Source organism: Ictidomys tridecemlineatus, chromosome 7 (assembly GCF_052094955.1).
Source record: "Ictidomys tridecemlineatus isolate mIctTri1 chromosome 7, mIctTri1.hap1, whole genome shotgun sequence".
Taxonomy (NCBI): domain Eukaryota; kingdom Metazoa; phylum Chordata; class Mammalia; order Rodentia; family Sciuridae; genus Ictidomys; species Ictidomys tridecemlineatus.
This window is the reverse complement of record NC_135483.1, coordinates 104,157,340-104,175,828: the sequence shown is the minus strand read 5'-3', so window position 1 is coordinate 104,175,828 and position 18,489 is coordinate 104,157,340. Positions and strand designations below refer to the sequence as shown.

The 18,489-nt window shown below is 41.0% G+C and overlaps 1 long non-coding RNA gene across 2 annotated transcripts in view; it reads left to right on the top strand.

The window, feature by feature from the left end:
* LOC110597502 (uncharacterized) overlaps nt 1-16,708 on the top strand; it is a 31,563-nt gene extending 14,855 nt beyond the window's left edge. The window contains exons 3-4 of one of the 2 annotated variants that reach the window (XR_013424046.1): nt 425-11,097; nt 15,583-16,708. This is a non-coding gene — a long non-coding RNA (uncharacterized LOC110597502). Of the gene's footprint in view, nt 1-424; nt 11,098-14,480 lie in introns of both variants that reach the window. The other variant, XR_013424045.1, reaches the window with a different exon arrangement.
* The last annotated feature ends 1,781 nt before the right edge of the window (nt 16,709-18,489 follow it).

The window sequence follows — 18,489 nt, the reverse complement described above, 5'->3', positions numbered from 1 at the left end:
CTACTGGTTTGCTATTTTGAAGGTAAAGGCAGTTGCAATGCTTCCACTTGTTTTTTACCACCATAATAGCAGTCACTCCATAGTTTAGGGAACCTGATTCTGTGGGTTGCTGAATATGCATATGCAATCAAGCCTTCCTGAACTGGCGCAATAATCCCAGGGTGCTGTGGGATGGACCTGAGCTAAATCTCTATCAATCACCTGACTTCCATAAGCCTGTACTCTGATTAAAGGGCCACAGGGATCTTTGGGGTCTTCTGGAATTACTATCATTTCAGAGCCAGTTTCCAGTAACCCCTGAAAGGCCTATTTCCTTTTCCTCAATGCACAGTTACCCCAGTGAAAGGCTGTAGCTTCCTTTGTGGGGGGTCTGGAAGAAAAATTAACAGTGCAAATTTTTGACAAATTTTTTTTTTTCCTTTAGGAGACCTGACCTCTGCATCATTCAAATTGCATTTAAGTCCACTTCATTTAAAGGGCTCTGGATTATTTAACTCAGCTTGCCCAGGAACTGGTGGATTGGTTCACCTTCTGTTTTGGTCAGACTTTGTTGGTTGGGCCTAGAGTTCTGTTCATATAGATCTGATGGCAATTTACTAGGCTTTGCTTTTGTTTCTTTCCCAAGGACACTGTGATCAGGTGGCCTGTGCCATCAGTCCCTGTGAATTGGGCTTTTACGATTGCTGCATTGGTTCTGCTGCCCGCTGCAATGGTTTAAGCCTGGAGGAGGCTTATCCGTGACCTGGCCTTTGACTTCCCTTTCCTCTCCCTGTCTGGGCTCCAGAGTTTAAGGGAATGGACCTTATGTTCTCCCTTAGTCAGGCCACTTCTCACCTCTGGGCCTTTACTGGTGCCATACATTTAGCCCAGAATGTTCTACCCCGTCTCTATGATTCCACTCAGTGGGAGGAGCCTGTCTCTGCTTCAAGACTTCCTCTATATTTTCCTGGCCCCACAATATCCCCCTGTGTTTGGAACTTGTCTATTTTCTTGTTTCTTCCTGCATAGGCTATGAATTCCTAGAGGAAAGGCCTGTGTGTGACTCATTTTTGCATCCTAGTACAGGACTTGGCTCTTAACTAGCAGGCAGTGACTGTTGATTCAATGCAAGTGTGATTTTTACACTCTGGGGCTGAAAGTGTCTGGAAGATGCATTTGACCGCTCTCTGACCCACCAGTTTGGGGGAGAGATGTACACGTTCAAGTGCATTCCTGTGGGTTTAGCTGAGATGTAAAAGACGCATCCCCCAGTTCCTCTTAACACTCCTTTCATTTTGCATATGCAGTCAGGGAGACTCGGGGCTTGGCGTACCCTTCATAATTTTTTTGTTCACTTATTTATTTAACTTTTGACAGGCTGTGCTGTTTGTCAACAGGGCTCTGTATAAATTGTTATAATTTATAAGCCATTTTCACTAGCTGAAGTGGGAGCATGAGGATAGTGGAGAGGCAGCTCTGTGGCTTGTAAGGCTGTTTGTGTTCAGGTAGAGTGTCAGGGAGGGGCTGGTCCTCTGGCTAGTGCATGGGATCAGTTATGGGCAGAAACTTTAATTAAAAGCAAAAAGTTGGCACTTCTGGGTTTCACAACTTCCCCCAGCTCTCAGCTCTGCTCTGCAGCTCCTGGAGACTCCTGCATCAAGCAGTGAATTATTCAACAGGACAAGGCAAGTAAACAAAGATGTAGAAGAATTCACCTCAGCCCCAGTATGTGGAGGTGAACAGAGAAACCACAGTGGCAAAAAGCAAAAACTTAGTGCAGAAACAAGATTATTTACAATGCTAATTATATTTTTAATGAACCATGTCTAACCAGAAGCAAAAACATCAGAGTGTGTTCTTCTTACTATTTTTATTAGTCTACTGCTTTATTTATCTATGCTCTCATTAGGAGCTGTTAATGTAGCATACCTACTTACTTATTTACTAATTTTTAACAACGGAGTGATTTACTGTTATTTTTAAGGCTACATCTTGAATGTTATTTCACAACAACATATGCCTTTAATATTATGTTGGATTAGAAATTAAATTTATAAAACTGCTTTCAGTGTTTAGCTCCAAAAATTGCATCAAGGTGGCAGGAACATTTTTTTTTAATCTTTGGGGGGTTGTTTTAGAAGGTTTTTCTGACACTGTGATCAATAGACCTCACAAGAACACATAGAGGAGGAAAAGTTTATGTAGTGCTCATGATTTCAGAGATCTCAGTCCATAGATGGGCAACTCCATTGCTCTTGGCCTGAGGTAAGGTGGAACATCATGGTGGGAGAGAGTGGTAGAGGAAGCATCTCGGACCTGAGAGCCAGGAGGAAGCAGAGAGTAAACTCCATTCATCAGAGATAAAATATAAACCCTAAAGGCGCCTGGCCCCTGTGACTCACCTCCTCGAGCCACACCCTACCTACCTACTAGGTTACCATTAAATTAATCCATTGTGGATTAATGCACTGATTAGGTTAAGACTCTCATAACCCAATTGTTTCACCTCTTCCTTGCATTGTCTCAAACATGAGATTTTGGGGGACACCACAAACCCAAACTATAACAGAAGCAAATTGATATTCTTATCTCAGTTTACTAAAAGGCAGAAGGTTTATTCCTGAGATTGTTTCAGTAAAGAGATGTGTTAGAATATGGAGGGGAAGCTTTTTTTCCAAATTCCACCTTCTCCCTTCACCTCCTTCCTTTCCTAGAAAATTTGGAGTCACTCTCTCCTATCTCTGCACCGTGGCTCATGTTGAGCCAGGATGTGAGTGGGTGATGTGGCTGGCTGAGGGGAGGGGACCAGGCAGATACTTGTGTGATTGCTTAAAGGAAAGCCAGTGGACAAATGGATCCTTCTGAATATTTTAAGTATTTCTAATGCCCTGGCAATTGAAATAAACTTCTCATTCTTCCCTTTGAATAAGTATCCATGTTTATGCTAGTGTCTCTACTTTTGAAGCTCTTTAACAAACAGATCCTCTCCATGAGAAATGGTCTTTTCTCAAACACTTCTATGTTATACCCTGATTTTATTTATGTTACTTTTATATACAGCATTTCACCATATAATCATTGCCACCACATCAAGGTATATTCATGAGTATTTCATGTATCCTAATCTTGTACCACACACAGATTAGTAATGTGATTTTTAAGTAATACCACCACAATTTTTAAAAATAAAACCTTCACATAGGGTCACACCTCACATGTTTTTGCAAAAATCAAATATAAAAAGGCATAAAATCTGCAACAATCATGTGGTGAAATACGGTACTTTATCTCTCCAGATAACCAGCCACATGTTTGCAAGATTCATGATGGATTGTCTCTGTATTACTCATATAATTATTGCTAGAACAATAACTGTGGGTCTTACATATGTTTAACAAGTGAATGAATGAAATCGATAAAGATCTCAGGCCTTAATATTCTGTAAAAAGCAATACTATGTGTTGCGTATTTATTTTTAACCTAACAATTAGCTGGGAGACAAAGAAGCAGACACAAGTATATTTATTACTTTTGTTAGGAATAAGTAACGTTACTATAATAGGCAATGTTATAAGTAATGTTACTATAAAAGCCCTTTACAGTGGTAGCTATCATCAACTGAATGAGTAAAGAAAGAATAGTGTTGAGACGTGGTAAATAACTGGTTTGGCTTTGTCCAAAGCTGGTCCTAGGACATTGTGGGAGCCAAGAAAATGGTATGAGATCAGAGGAAGAAGAACTTATGGTACGCCCACAGCCACTCAGTTTTTGCATAGATCCAAATGGCCAACTTAACTAATACCCTGTTGTGGGGGTGCTATTGAGAAGGCTCCAGAAAAACAAAAATTTTTTTAGACTTAGAATAGGTTTAACAAAGACCTATGAATAAGAAACAATCCAAGTTTCAAAAAGCTCAAATTGGGAAAGGAGAATAGAAGTGTTACCGGAGGATTCTAAGTGGCCCTGTGGCTCCTAGGACAGGGCCTGGGTATCCTGGAACCTGGGTCAGCTTGGGGGTCAAGGCTGATCTTGTAAGGAAGACAGCATGTACATGAGGGTTGAAGAGGAAGTAAGGTTTAGGGAGAAGGACATCCTGGGGGCAGGGAACAGCACATGGTAAGTCAGGTAACACTGTGTGTGTGTGTGTGTGTGTGTGTGTGTGTGTGTGTGCGTGCGTGTGTGTGTGTGTGTGTGTGTGCGTGTGTGTGTGTGTGTGTGTGTGTGTGTGTGTGTGAATTGCATGGGGGCAGGTGGGGAGAGAGAGAAAATGGTCCATCTGAGGACTTTGTTTAGTATTGTTAGTGATGAGATATGTAATATTTTATCCTCAAAGAGAACTCACTTGGGTACTTCCATTTTTCTTTATAAGAGTTGGCCTGAAACTTACAAGAACATAACACAAATATTACATTCAGTCATTCAACACATATTTATCATTTGACTATACAGAGGGTTAAAGTGTGAGGGCTAGCCAGGACTGCTGCTTTGAACAGGGCAGCAGAGAAGACACCCTGTGACACTGAAGTTAGGAGCTGAAGGACGTAGCATTGTTTGGCCAGTGCCCCTGGGACACCATCCCAGGCCCACATCCCTCCCAGACTCCCCAGCTCTGAGCTCTGGTTCTGGGTGGTCTTGACATGCTGCAGGTCTTCTCTCTATTCTGAATCCCTCCATATGAGGCTTATATTGCAGGCCGTCCCTCCCTACAGTGTTTCCCACTATATGTGCCCAGTACTAAGAGAGGAAGTCGTGAGGGGGCTTTGCTCTGCCAGGTGATGTGGCTTCCAGGCCTTATCAGGAGGTTCCTGCTTTGGGGCTTCTGGTCTTCCCATCCACCAGCATAATTCAGCCTGGAGTTGTACAGTTTCATGGAAGTTTCTGTACTTGCTGGAAACTTTTATACCTGTGCAGAACTCTTGAAATGTTGGTAGTAGGACTGAGCCACAGTGAAATCTAGTAGGATGTCCGTAGCTATCTGAGGCTGGTGACGACTCTGTTGGACAATGCAGACCCAGACTTAGACCCTATTAGCTATGGTGGTAGACCTGGTGTGCTGGTGCAGTGGGAGGTTTGCAACTCCAGTTCTCACCCCTGTCAAGGGCTCCCCACCCAGTGAGGGTCAAATTATTGGAACACACAAACACACATACCCCTCTATAATAAGCACTAATCCTCAGAGAGGTTTCAATGGAGGCCCCTAAGATGGAAGGCTGCCACCACCACGTGAAGCCACAACTCAGCATTCATCTACTGATTCTCTCTGCTGCCCTCTCTCAATCCTACTGCAAAATGGGAATATGTCTTCTTAATGATGAGGTAGGTAGCTCTTAATGAATGAGCCCACCGATGCTTAGAGGCATAGCTTTGGTTGCATTTCAGGATGTAATGGTGGGCTGGTTAGTGTCACAGAGTAGCATACTTTGGAAGTAGGACAAAGAAGATTGATAAGAGCCAGAGAGAACCAATCCAGGAACAGAACTCCAAATGCAAGTCTCAATAGTTTTGCACAGGTTTGACTGCCTGAGGTTGAGGTGTTCTATGAAGAGAGACCTGAGCAGTTGCACGAGGGGCAGGGTTGCCCAATAGTGAGCAGCACAAGCTCAAGCACAAGCCTGGAAGGGATGAGACACCAGCCGTAATGAACACCCTGTGCTCAGACCTTGGGTTCTAAATTCTATGTCAACTGGATGAAACCAAGGCTGCTGGGGGAAATGTGGTCTGGAACTTTTGTGCAGAATAGAGAGTGCTCCCAGAGTTTTAAGAACCAAGGAAACAGAAGGAGATGCCGGTTGGCCATACCTGGGATGATTTAAGTATCAAAATAAATAATAGTGCTGGGTTGCAGTGGAGCATGTCTGTAATCCCAGTAGCTTGGGAGGCTGAAACAGGAGGATTTTGAGTTCAAAGCCAACCTCAGCAAAAGGAAGGCACTAAGCAACTCAGCTATACCCTGTCTCTAAATAAAATACAAAAAGGGGATGGGGATGTGGCTCAGTGGTCGAATGCCCCTGAATTCAATCCCCAGTAACAAAATAAATAAATAATAGTGATAGATGATAACAGATGAAAAAATTAAGGATCCATGAGCCCTACTGTTAGTAAATAAGGAGGAAGAGAACACCCACTAATAAACACAGAAGTAATGACAGAGCTGGAAGCTACTTGTACCCCGCTGGGGCACCGCTAGATTCAGGTCAGAAGCATCAAGCGATGCTAAGGCTGTGGTTGAAAGTTTGATGACAACAGACGATTTACATCCTTTCAAAGTATCTCTCCACAGATTTGTTAATTACAGAGGGAGGAAAAGTAACTGTATTGTGGAGAAAACAGAGCCATGTGATCAAAGTTTATATCAGTAGAAATGGAACAAATTAACATCATGAGCCTCCTGAAATAATGTTTGGAGAACATATCACTTCTGGGTATTCCAATCCAAAAGGCACAATCTAAACCTAGTTGTGAGAAAACATCGAAGAAATTGAGAAATTCTGAAAAAAAATAAAAAGACAAAGCTCTGCACTCTTAAAATTTCAATGCAATAAAAAAAGGCCAAAAAACTAACCCATATTAAAGGAGGCACAAAACATTTTTTAAGGAGAGAGAGAGAAAGAGAGAGAGAGAATATGAATGAATCTTTTTTTGTAGATGGACACAACACAATGCCTTTATTTTTATGTGGTGCTGAGAATCGAACCCGAGTCCCATCTGTCCTAGGCGAGTACTCTACAGCTGAGCTACAATTCTAGCCCCACAAAACATTTTGCATCCCCAAAAATAGTAGCTAAGAAAAACATCATTAAGAAAGAGGTAAATAATATTATTCTATCAAGGTTAAATTTCCTGATTCATGTAATTGCAATTTGGATGTGGAAATAAATGTAATTTTTCTTAGGATTTCCATGCTGCACCATTTGGAGGTAAAAGGAACATGTGAGTAACATTTTCAAATATTCAAATAGCTGTCAGAGATGGAGAATGATAATCAAAAATTGGTAAAATGTTAATTATTTTATAGAGGTCCTTGGCAACAATGTTTTCAGCTTTTCTATAAACTTGACATTATTAAAAATAATCTTAGCTTTAAGTGCAGACTGCCTGGAATGGAATTCAATACTGCCACTTAGTAGCTGTGTGTCTGTGGATAAATACTTAATCTCTCTAGTCAAGGGAGACCTTAGTTTCTCCATCTGCAACGTGACAATGAAGTCTCTTCTCAGAGTTACAATGAGATCAAAGTGTTAATACCCACAGACTCTCAAGAGTGGCAAGCATACTAGATGATCGCTGATGGCCTTTGGGTCTAAGAGGCAAAATCATGGCCACCAGGCAGATGAGCACAGGGTTTCTCCTGGAGAAACTCAGAGAGAGGTCACCAAGTGAGAACATAAGCGATGCTCTGGAGGGCACATGACCCTGGCACAACTCTAAGCTGGTTGTGGTGTGGTGAGAGTGGAGGAGATCAGGGTCCCACTTCCTGTTTTAATGATGGGGACTTGTGTGTATTTTAGAAGTCCAGGAAGGAGGGTGGCCTGGCTGGTGGAACCTTGTGCTAGGAGGCTCCTTCTCTGCCCCAGCTGCAGCATGCTGTGTGTGTGTGCCCTGGGTTGGTTTCTTGGCCGTGCCTAAGCAGCAGCTGATGTGATTGACAGTGAAGATGGGGGCCCTTGTTGCCTATGGTTATGTCTCTAGCAAGTTGGTGACCTTCAGCCCATTAATTGACTTTTCTAAGCTTCAAATGCACCATTAGGATAATAATATTCATCTCCAGCTATCCACTGTAGCAAAAAAACACACAGGGAAGATTTATGGGGTAGGTTTAAGGTGCCAGGTAGTTTTTAGGGATTCTGACTTATCATGACACAGTGTTGTGAGGTAGGTACTATCATGCTCTCTCTTCTAGATGTGGAACATTGAGGCTTGGAGAATTTAGATTGCCCAAGGTCACACAGTGAGTAAGTGGTGAACAGCTTTGTCCAGCCTGTGGGGGTGACCACTCTGCTCTGATTACTGATGGCAGCCCTTTTCTTGGTCCTGGGTATTTTTAAAGTTATAGAATGTGTAAGTTTCCCACTAGCTGTGTCTCAGTCTTGGGTCTACTTGGACAAACCTGCAGAGGCCAGGAAGGTGTGTCCTCTGACTTGGCCAGCATGTGGGCTGGACACTAGTTTCCACATTGCCTATTCCCATGCAGCTTGACATCTGCAAGGCAGGCAACAGGTTGAGACAGATAACCCGGAGGTCTTCAGAAAAGCCTGAAACCACCACTTTCTGCAGAGAAATCCTTTCTGCCTAGCATGACACCTTCCCGGTGTCCAGGTGAAAGGTAGGGCTAATACCTTCAGGGTTTACTCACTCATCTGAAGGGCATTAATGAGCCTGATTCTTTGCTCCCCAATCCAGGGCAAGTGGCTTAATCAGAATTTAACAGATCCTCCATCCTCCAGAACAGGGAAGGATGCTGACTCCATGCTGTGGGACCCTATCCTTCTTTCTCTAGTCTGCAGCCAGGATGATTGCTCCAAAATGTGAGACTGTCAATAAGTCTCCCTGGTATAACATATTGGCATGACTTTCCATCATTCTTAAAATAAAGTCTCTTAACTTGACTCTAAAACTTGCATGGGCTGCACCCTTCTGTCCAGTCTCACTTTCCCCCATGTTCCTCATTCCTCTGCACTGGTCTGCAAGACAACTGGATCTGGTGCTGTCCTACCTACCAGAGGGCCTTGGCACATGCTTCAACCCTCATCTCCAGATCATCCTCTTCCCCCTGCGCTCCTTCCTTTTCTCAGAGTTAAGTTCTACTTAACTGTTTGCTCAAGCACTGCTTCCCAAGGAAGCCTTTCTTGATGCCCCCTCCCATCCCATTCCATACTGAAGAGTGCTCAAGTCCTATTATAATTGCACACTGTTTATATGGCTATTCCTTTACCCAGTGTCTGCGTTCTGCCAGATGGTGGCTCTCTGAGAGCAGGTGCCATGTCTGCTTTGTGCACCATCTATTTCCAGCACCAGGCAAGTCTGGTTGCCCCCAAACATAACTACTGAATAAATGAACTGATTGTTATGGTTTCCATAATAGTTGCCCTGCAAAAAACTCAGGTGTGAGACAATGTAAGAAAGTTCAGAGTTAAAATAGATTATGAGAAGTATAACCTAATCAGTGGATTAATCCACTTGAATGAATTAACTGTGTGGTGACTGCAGTAGGTAGGATGTGGCTGCAGGAAGTAGGTCACTGGAGTCCTGCCTTGTGGGTTTATATTTTGTTCCTGGGGAGCAGAGTTTTCTCTCTGCTCCTTGGCTGTCATGTCCTGAGCTGCTTTCCTCTGCCACAGTATTCTGCTTCATCTTGGGCCCAGAGCAATAGAGTGGGCCATCACAGACTGAGGCCTCTGAAACTGTGAGCCAAAACATACTTTTCCTCCTCTAAGTTGTTCTTTCCAGGTATTGTGGCAGTAGCAATGCAAAATCTGTAGATCCTCAAGGAGGACTAAAGCCTGCCCTTGCTCACTAGGTACCTAAGACCTACTTCCAGCTTTAAGTGGAAGGTTGTCCAGGATCCAATAGGTGGCTTCCTTTTGTGATGGATGAAGGGTCCTGCACCTGGGTGCGTGCGTCCAACTCCCATCTCTCCTGCAGCGTCAGGATTTGTGACCTGCAGAAGCAGGGTTCCAGACAGGAGGGGAGGGCTCCTATCAGGAGCTAGGTCATGCCTCTTCAGACTGCACAGCTTTAAGTGGCTGTGGGTGCCCATGAAAGAGGTATTAACTGAACTCAGCCAGGCTTCCCTCTTGCCCTGACGACCTTCCGTATTTGTGCAATCCCGCATACATTTGTTTCATGATCCTCATTTCAATCCATCTTGAGCATCAATTAGATGATCAGGAGGGAAGGGGCATGACCTTTGAGACAACTGCTCTATTCACCCAAACAATAGTTTACCCTTTTGGAAGCCGATTCAATATTCAGCTGTAAAGTGAAACCAAAAAATCTTGCTAAATTAGGTCTTGCTTCTGCTTGTGAATTGACACCTGACATCTGGTGGGCGGAATTGTGATCTCACTAGGTACCCAAGACCTAAGGCTGACCCTGGCACGGCTGTTCTACTGCAGCTAAATATTTAATGTGTGTCTAGTTCACATAATCTCCTCAGCCCTAAGTTAGTTTATCTCCTATCAATATCTAATACCAACCTTCATTTATCAAAGGAATTTTCTCCAGAGCAGAATAATTGGGGGGATTAAGTAATACGGGACAGTGCTTCTCCACCCTGTCAGAACCAATACCCTTTGTATAAAATATTTTATAACATTTTCTTTACTACATTGAGAAGACACTTAGGGGTAGCATCACTTATTTATACACATGATTTTTTATAAAGACAATGAGGCTTTGGTCATAATACAGTGAAAAGGGAGAAACAAAAGGAAAGTAATCTAAAGTAAAATGCTATTTGTCATAACATGTAAATGTTCATTCAGGTCTGACTTTATTAAAAAACATAATGAAGTAATCAGATGTTTGCATCCACTTAAAATGAATAAGTGTGGATGGAGAGAAAGAAGGCAGTAATTTTGTTGAAGACTTTTCTTTGATATTTTGGAGTAAGAGTGCAGAGCTATACTTATACATGCAGAAGTTATTTATTCAGGGGAGTCACGTGGAAATCACAGGTGCAGATGTGCCTGGGGGGTTTGGGCTGAAGATGATTCACACCCGTGGAAGGGCACTGGTGTTGAAATGGGATTTTCCCAGAAGAGCAATGCTTGGTAAAGAAGCCAATCTTCCTCTGAGTCTCACAATTATTGCAGTTTGAATTGTATATGAAACTGGGGAAATACACTTTGTGTTTATGTGACATGATGTTTAAATCATAAACAGGTCTATCACCAATGTGAGTGAATGTCTGGTAGCATATTCAAATTAGAGTTGGAAGCCTTCTGTGTATTGCAGAAGTGCCCTCCCCATCATGCTGATAATAACCCCCAATGTCTCACAAAGTTCCAAAGCTCCTCCTGTGAGTCAAGCATCTGCTGAACCATTGATGGAGAGCCAGGGAGATCAGCATGGCCCAGAGGAAGAGATACTGAGTGAGGATTCTGCAAGACCACACAGGTAAAAGCAGAAATGAGATTCTGAGTACTCACACACCATCTGCTGGCCACTCTGGCAACCACTCCACCTCCTCTCAGGTTGGAGTTAATGATTCCATTTTAAAGATGGAGACACTGAGACCCTTATGTTGAATAGCTTGCTTTACTTGTTAATTCTTTACCTTTCTAGTCGATTTAAAGAGGAAAATAAGCTTTATGTACTTTTAATAGAGGAAGAAAAGACATTGCAATGGGAAATCTCTGTGTAGATTAATCTATACTAAGCACAAAATAATTATAGAATAATTCCTCGTTGTGTGCAGCCAGAGGAGACGTTCAGCTCAACAGAAAAGCAAACATTTTTATTGTAAGTTAGACTGTCCTTACTGCCTGCTGCCTCTAACCTCAGTGTACAGTGCTTTCAGGAGAGGACTGAGTGAGGAGAAAAGAAAGCAGGAGTTCTAAAATGAGGCTACAGGTGAACCCTACATCCATCAGGTACGTTTGGGCAGGGAGCTCCTGGGGCTGAGGACATCCTGAATGAAAGAATGTCCCTTCACAGCCTCAGGAGCTACTTCTGTGATCTGAGCCAATGTGCAATCCAGACTATACTGGCAGCAGCAAAGTTCTGCATCTGTTTGCATTCAAGAAGGCTTGGGGAAGCCCTAGGACATCAGGATGAGCCTCCATGTTCTGGCTCCAGGGTTGAAGTATGAAAATGCTTAGGCTTTGACTTTTGTATGAGAGAGAGCATTTTTTGGATGTCAATGGAGGCTTCTGGAGGTGGTGGCCATGGAGAAGATGTCCGTTTTCTAAATGAGCTACTTCCTAAATGCCAGGAAAGCCATATGGTATGGAGTAACATTCACGGAGCCTGATTGGAAAACCAGGATAAAGCAATTGCATAGGGTAAATTCTGCATAATTTTCATGTTATGTACAGGCTTAATAATTCACAGTTCTCATTGTTATCCTAATAAAATGTTAAAGTAAAGAGCCCTTGCAGGGGTTGTTATAGACTCATAATCTGGGCTGCAGGGACCCTATATTTATCTTTGAATTAAACCTCAGAGCCCCAACAGATGTCTTCATATGCCTGAGCTGGTCTAGGGGCCTGTGCTGTAAGTACCATTCATCCTTAGTCAGTGCTTAAAAGTCGACTGTGAGAGGAAGAGATCGCCAGAGTCCCTCTTGCATCCCTGCAAAAGCCCTTGGTGAAATTCTCATTGACTTGAAGGGCACTCTTCATTTCTGCTCTTAGGGGAGATAGCCCCAAATCTCTAGTTGGGGAGCCAATTCCTTTTTGAGAGAAGTCAGAGGGGAAAAGCTTCTCAGACCTAGGTAGTTCATGGTAGGGCAATGAGGCATGCAAACAAAATAAATGGCAGATAAGAAGAAGTAAAGGATGAGTTCAGCAAATATGTAGGATACAAGAACAAAACTGAATCACACGGCTATCGGCTGGCAATGAACAGTCAAAACTGAAATAAAATATCTTTGAATTATAGGAAATCAAGTGCTTTGAGACAAATATGATAAGAAATGCTAGACCTGTACCCTGACAACTATAAGACATTGCTCAGGGAAACTGAAAATCTAAAGATGTACAGAGATGTATATTGTACATGGGTGAAAACATTCAAAAGTACCAGAGTAGTTCTCTTTAAGCTGCTCCATAAATTCAGTGCAATCCCTATCAAAATTCCAGAAAGCCTACTAGTTTTATTTGCTTCAGTTATTTACATTAGTATTTTATAGAACTGGATACACTATTGTCTAGGGCTCACTGGGGTTAAATTACTAAGCTAGGATTCATAATGACAGACAGGAAGAATCACAGGGCTTTTGAACGGGAGGGACTTTCAGAAGGAACCAATTTAACTTTCACAGAGTGGAAATGAGAGAAGTAAGGTCAGGAGAGAGGAAGTGCTCTCTGCAGGGTCTCTCTGCAGTTAACATAGCCCTCCACTCTTAGGTATGCATTGTATTCATTCCAAAGCAGAGGCAGACAGGCTGAGAAGAAATAACCAGTCATTTTTACTTCTCTGAAGAAAAAGATTTATGCCTAAAAATGAATGCTGCTTGCTATGGTTTGAGCATGTAGCTCAATAGTTAATGTGCTGGAAGCCTGTTCCCTAGTGTGGCAATGTCAAGGTAGTGAAACATGTAAGAAGTGGAACCCAGTTGATATGGTTCTAGTGAGACACTGTTTAGTTCCTGAAAGAGCAAATTGATATAAAAAAGTTGTATGGCCCCTGAATCTCTCTGACTTTCTGTCTCAGCATGTGCTATATCTCCCTCTTGTGCCTTATGCCATCATGATGTGATATGGCCAATGGGGCCCTCACCAGAGGCCAAATTAATGGGGCCACCTGATCTTGGACTTTCAGCCTCCCAAACTGTGTGTTAAACAAATCTTTTTTTTCTTTATAAAACACCAAGCCTCAGGTATTTTGTATATCAATGGAAAACAAACTAATATTCCCTTGGTACTTTATTTTTCCCTAGTTGAGAAATTGGCACAATGTAAGAAAATTGTATTCTTCCTTTATGTCTCCCAGTTCAAATGTGAATATGGTGTGAGTTGTCACTCTGGCTGAGATGGACAGTATTAAGCTGTAATATTGAACTCTATTAAAATACTTGGCTCTGAAAAAAATAAATAAATCTTGAGTCCAGGCTAATCCTCAAGCATAGAAAAAAGTATTAAATCAGGTAACTTGAGAAAAATTGTGGCCACATCAAATGAACAGGCACCAGTATAATAGGTGGTGAGTCACAGGAGGCTTCTTACAGTTCCTGGAGACCCTATTAGTAATGAGATCCACTTGGTCTTCAAGGCAGGAGAGATGGTAACCAGGTCATCTCTCTCAGTTTCTCAACAGCATCTAGGGTGGATGTCATTAAAGATGGGAAGAGGGATTTTTTTAAATGTAATTTTTAATTTTAAGATAATTATAGATTCACATGCAACTTAAGAAACAATATATAGAGAATATTGACTCTTTACCCAATTTAAAGTAACATCTTTGGGACATTGATATGATATAACCTACAGGTCTTATTTGTATTTTCCATTTTACTTCTACTTGTGCGTGTTTGTGTGTGTATATGCATGTAGGTTGTGTGTGTGTGTGTGTGTGTGTGTGTGTGTGTACATGTTGTATACAATGTTAGCTCAAGTATAAGTCCAGGTATCCAACACCATACTCAAGACACCAAACAATTATATCAGCATAAGAATCTTTTGTGTTGACCTTTAAAAATAATTTATTGAGGTAAAATTCACATAAAATAAAAATAAATCATTTGAAAGTGATATTTTGACAGATCCTCATTATTGCGGGGTTTTGTTGGGGGGATGCATTTCATACTTTCTAGCCCTATAATTTTTTTTTTTTTTTAGGTGCCATAGGATGTTTCTGTCCCTGTCCTAGACTCTGCCTGTTTTTAAAGAAGTCCTATTGCTTCTTACTGGAGAATGGTGTCAGAAACCAAGTTCTGGGGAGGACCAAGATCTGTGCTCATTGCTCCTGGGGATCATAGCTCCTCATCCCTCTAGACAGAACAGGGAAACACGTGTATACTAAGCTGTGTATATGCACATACCTAGACTATTCCTAAATGTAACATGTGTATCTATATTAAGCTAAACACAAATCCATGGTTTCTTTAGCTCTAATACATTATCTCATGATCATCTTAGCCTCCTTCCCTGACTCGTCTGTAAACTCTCACTCCAACAGTGAGAAACCTGACTCCCTGCATTCCTCATCCTTTTACTTTGATCAGTTTCACTGCATATGTACAACAATAATAGAATTATTAACCTGCACCTCCTCGGGGAAAAACTTTATTAGTCAGTATTTTGTTTTATACATTTCTTTTGCCTTTAGATTCTCCTGACTTCCAAAGTTGCTTAGATCAGCACCTTTTATCCCACTCGTTTTAGCAAAGTTGTTTTATACCATTTAAAAGATAGTGAAGTGTCTTTTGTCATGGGCTGCATTTGTATCCTGGGATCTCTTAACCTCTTAAATCACTATTTTTTAAAAATTTGCATACATTAAGATTTCACTCTTCAAGTGTGAAATCCTTTGGGTTTTGACAACTGCTTAATGTTATGTATTTACCATTTCAGTTAACATATAAAATATTCCTGTTACAGTCTGGATATGGATTGTCCTCCACAATCCTTGTGTGTTGAAAGCATGGTCCCCAGTGCAGCAAGGTTTGGGGGTGGGACTTTGGGGTAATGATTGGATCATAAGGGCTCTGGCTTCATCAGTGGATTAATCCATTGATAGCTAAATGGACTATTGGGAGGAGGGATCTGGTGGAGGAAGTACGTTATGGGGGAGCATCCTGGAAGGGTTCATCATATCCCTGACCCTTTCCTCTCAATCAATCTCTCTCTCTCTCTCTCTCTCTCTCTCTCTCTCTCTCTCTCTCTCTCTCTCTCTCTCTCCTCTCTCTCTCTCCTCTCTCTCTCTCTCCTTCCCAAACAGAGGAACAGAGCATCTGTCTCCCACCATACCTGTCCACCATGATGTTATTCCTTACCTCAGGCCTACAGTAATATGCAGCTGGCTGACCATGGACTCAATCTTCTGAAATCAGGAGCCAAAGTAAATTGTTTCTCCTTTTTTTTTGTAGCCGATTTGGTCACAGGAATGAAAAGTGGAGTAACATATTTCATGACTCTGAGTAAATACATCCTCTCTCCTCCCAAATTCCTGGAAAACAACTGACTTTTTTTTTGTTATTACTATAATTTTTTCCTTTTTATAATGTCATGTTAGAATGACTTGGTGTGTAATTTTTTCAGAACTAGCTTCTTACATTTATCAATATGTACATAAGAGTCAATCGTGTCTTTCATGGCTTAATATTTAATTTCTTTTGTTATTTTTGACTGATCTGTTGCATAGATATAACATACTTTATCCATGCACTTATTAAAGAATATCTTGGTTATTTTTAGTTTACAGTTATAATGAATAAAGCTGTTATGAAATTCTTGTACAGATTTTTATGTTGTCATAAGTTTTCAATTCAGTTGGTAAATACCTGTAAGTATAATTTCTGGATTGTGTGGTAAAACTCTGCTGAAATTTCTGAAAAACTGTCCAATTGTTTTCCAAAGTAATTCTACCATTCTGCTTTCTCACAGCAATGAATAAGAATTGTTAGGTTTTTGAATTTTAGCTATTCTAAATGGTGTTTAGTGATATCTCATTGTGTTAAATTGCATTTCCCAATGAAAAAATTAAATTGACCATCTCTTTCATAGGCTTGTTTATCATCCATGTATGTTCTTCAATGAGATAGGTGTTCAGATTTTTTTTGTCTATTTTTTTGCACTTTTTAAATTGGGTTGTATTTTAGGCATTCTTTATATGTTTTGAGTATGAATCTTTTATACAATATGTGATTTTGTAAATATTCTCTCACAGTCTTTTGATTCTCTTAATAATGTTATTTGCTAAATAGAATTTTTTCTATTTAATAAAGTCAAAATTTCACATTTATTTCATTGTGCTTTGGGTATGTATTTAAAAATTCATCATCATACCCAAGGTCATCTGGATTTTGCTATGCAAAAAAATAAAGTTTAATTCTTGTTTGTTTTCACATGGTCTTTATTTGACTTATAAGTGGCATTTTTGACAAAGTGGGTTAGTCTGTCTAGATAATATATTTTCTGTACTTGGAGACCACACTTTGTTTCCTTTATTCCTCCTACAGTATTAGCCACCCTGTCTCAGTCTTCTGGTTGACTTTTTCTTGATTCTTTCATCAATTAATATAGAAGTGCTCCAGGGCTCACTCCTATAACCACTTAAATTTTCTATGTGTTCACACTCTCAGTGACTCTCCAGTCCTGTGTCTCCAAGCACCATCCATGTGTTGTTGAATCACAAATGTTTATATATTTTAGGACCTCATTTTTTTTGCATTACAATTCTTAATACACCTTTATAGCACAATTTATCATAACTCTCTTTGTCTATAATGTATGTCGACACCAAATTCACATCTTCATACATGTATTTTGTATTATGATGACCGTCTCCTTCCACCATCCTTGCTCTTCCCCTTCTCCCTCCCTTTCCTTCCCACCCCCATTTCCTATCTAGAGGTAATCTTCTTCCGACGCTATCCCTCCCTACCCCACTTTGAGTCACCCCCCTTATATCAGAGAAAATATTCGGCATTTGTTTTTTGGGGATTGGCTAACTTCACTTAGCATAATCTTCTCTAATGCCATCCATTTCCCTGCAGGTGCCATAATCTTATTCTTTTTTTAGTGCTGAGTAATATTCCATTGTGTATAAATGCCACGTTTCTTTTTATCTATTCATCCACTGAAGGACATCTAGGTCGGCTCCACAGTTTAGCTATTGTGAATTGTGCTGATATAAACATTGATCTTTTCTATTCATCAAATAATTCAAGCTCTTTCTACTTCTGGGACTTTGTGTTTGTTGACTCCAATTCTCTCCAGAACCCTCTTCTCCCTAATCTTCTGATGACTGGTTCATCCTCACTCCAGTATCATTAAGAAAGTTGCTCAGCTTTTGGTTGCTGTGACTAAAATACCTAACAAAAACAACTTAGGAGAGAAAAAGGTTATTTGGGGCTCAAGGTCTCACAGGTTCAGTCCATGGTCAGCCTATTCCATTACTCTGGGCCTGCATGAAGCAAATCATCATGTTGAAAGGGCATGGTGGAGGAAAGCTGCTCAGCTCATGGCAGGAAGAGAGAGAGAGAGAGAGAGAGAGAGAGAGAGAGAGAGAGAGAGAGAGAGAGAGAGAGAGAGAGAGAGAGAAGGAATTAGAACAAGATATAATCCCCAAGGGCATACTCCCAAGGACTTCCTTTTTCCAACCATACCCACCTGCCTACAATTACCATCCAGCTGTCCCTTGAAATTACTAATCCAGCAAATGGATTAATCAACTGATGATATTACAACTCTTATCACTATCTAAAAGCCCCACCTCTGAACCTGTCTGTATAGGAAAACAAAATCAAAAGCTTTTCAGGGGACATTTCTAGAAAAAACTACAGTAATCTATTCTGGTCATCATGTCCGGCTCCCTCTTCCCAACCTTCTCTCTCACTATGACTACAGGTCACCTTATTACATACTCTCACAGGTGTGTCATTAGTTTTCATTAATTGATGAACTTTGATCCTGTGTTTGAATTTTCAGCTCATAATCATCCTCTAATTTAAAAAAAGTAGCCGCAAGATCAAATTCAACATCCCTCCATTTTACAGGTTTCTTATCCTTGAATTTAATTTGCCATTGGTAGAAAATAGTCCAAAGATCAAGGCATTTTCAGTAAATGAATGGAACTGGAGAACATCATGCCAAATGAAATAAGCCAGTCTCAAAAAGTCAAAGG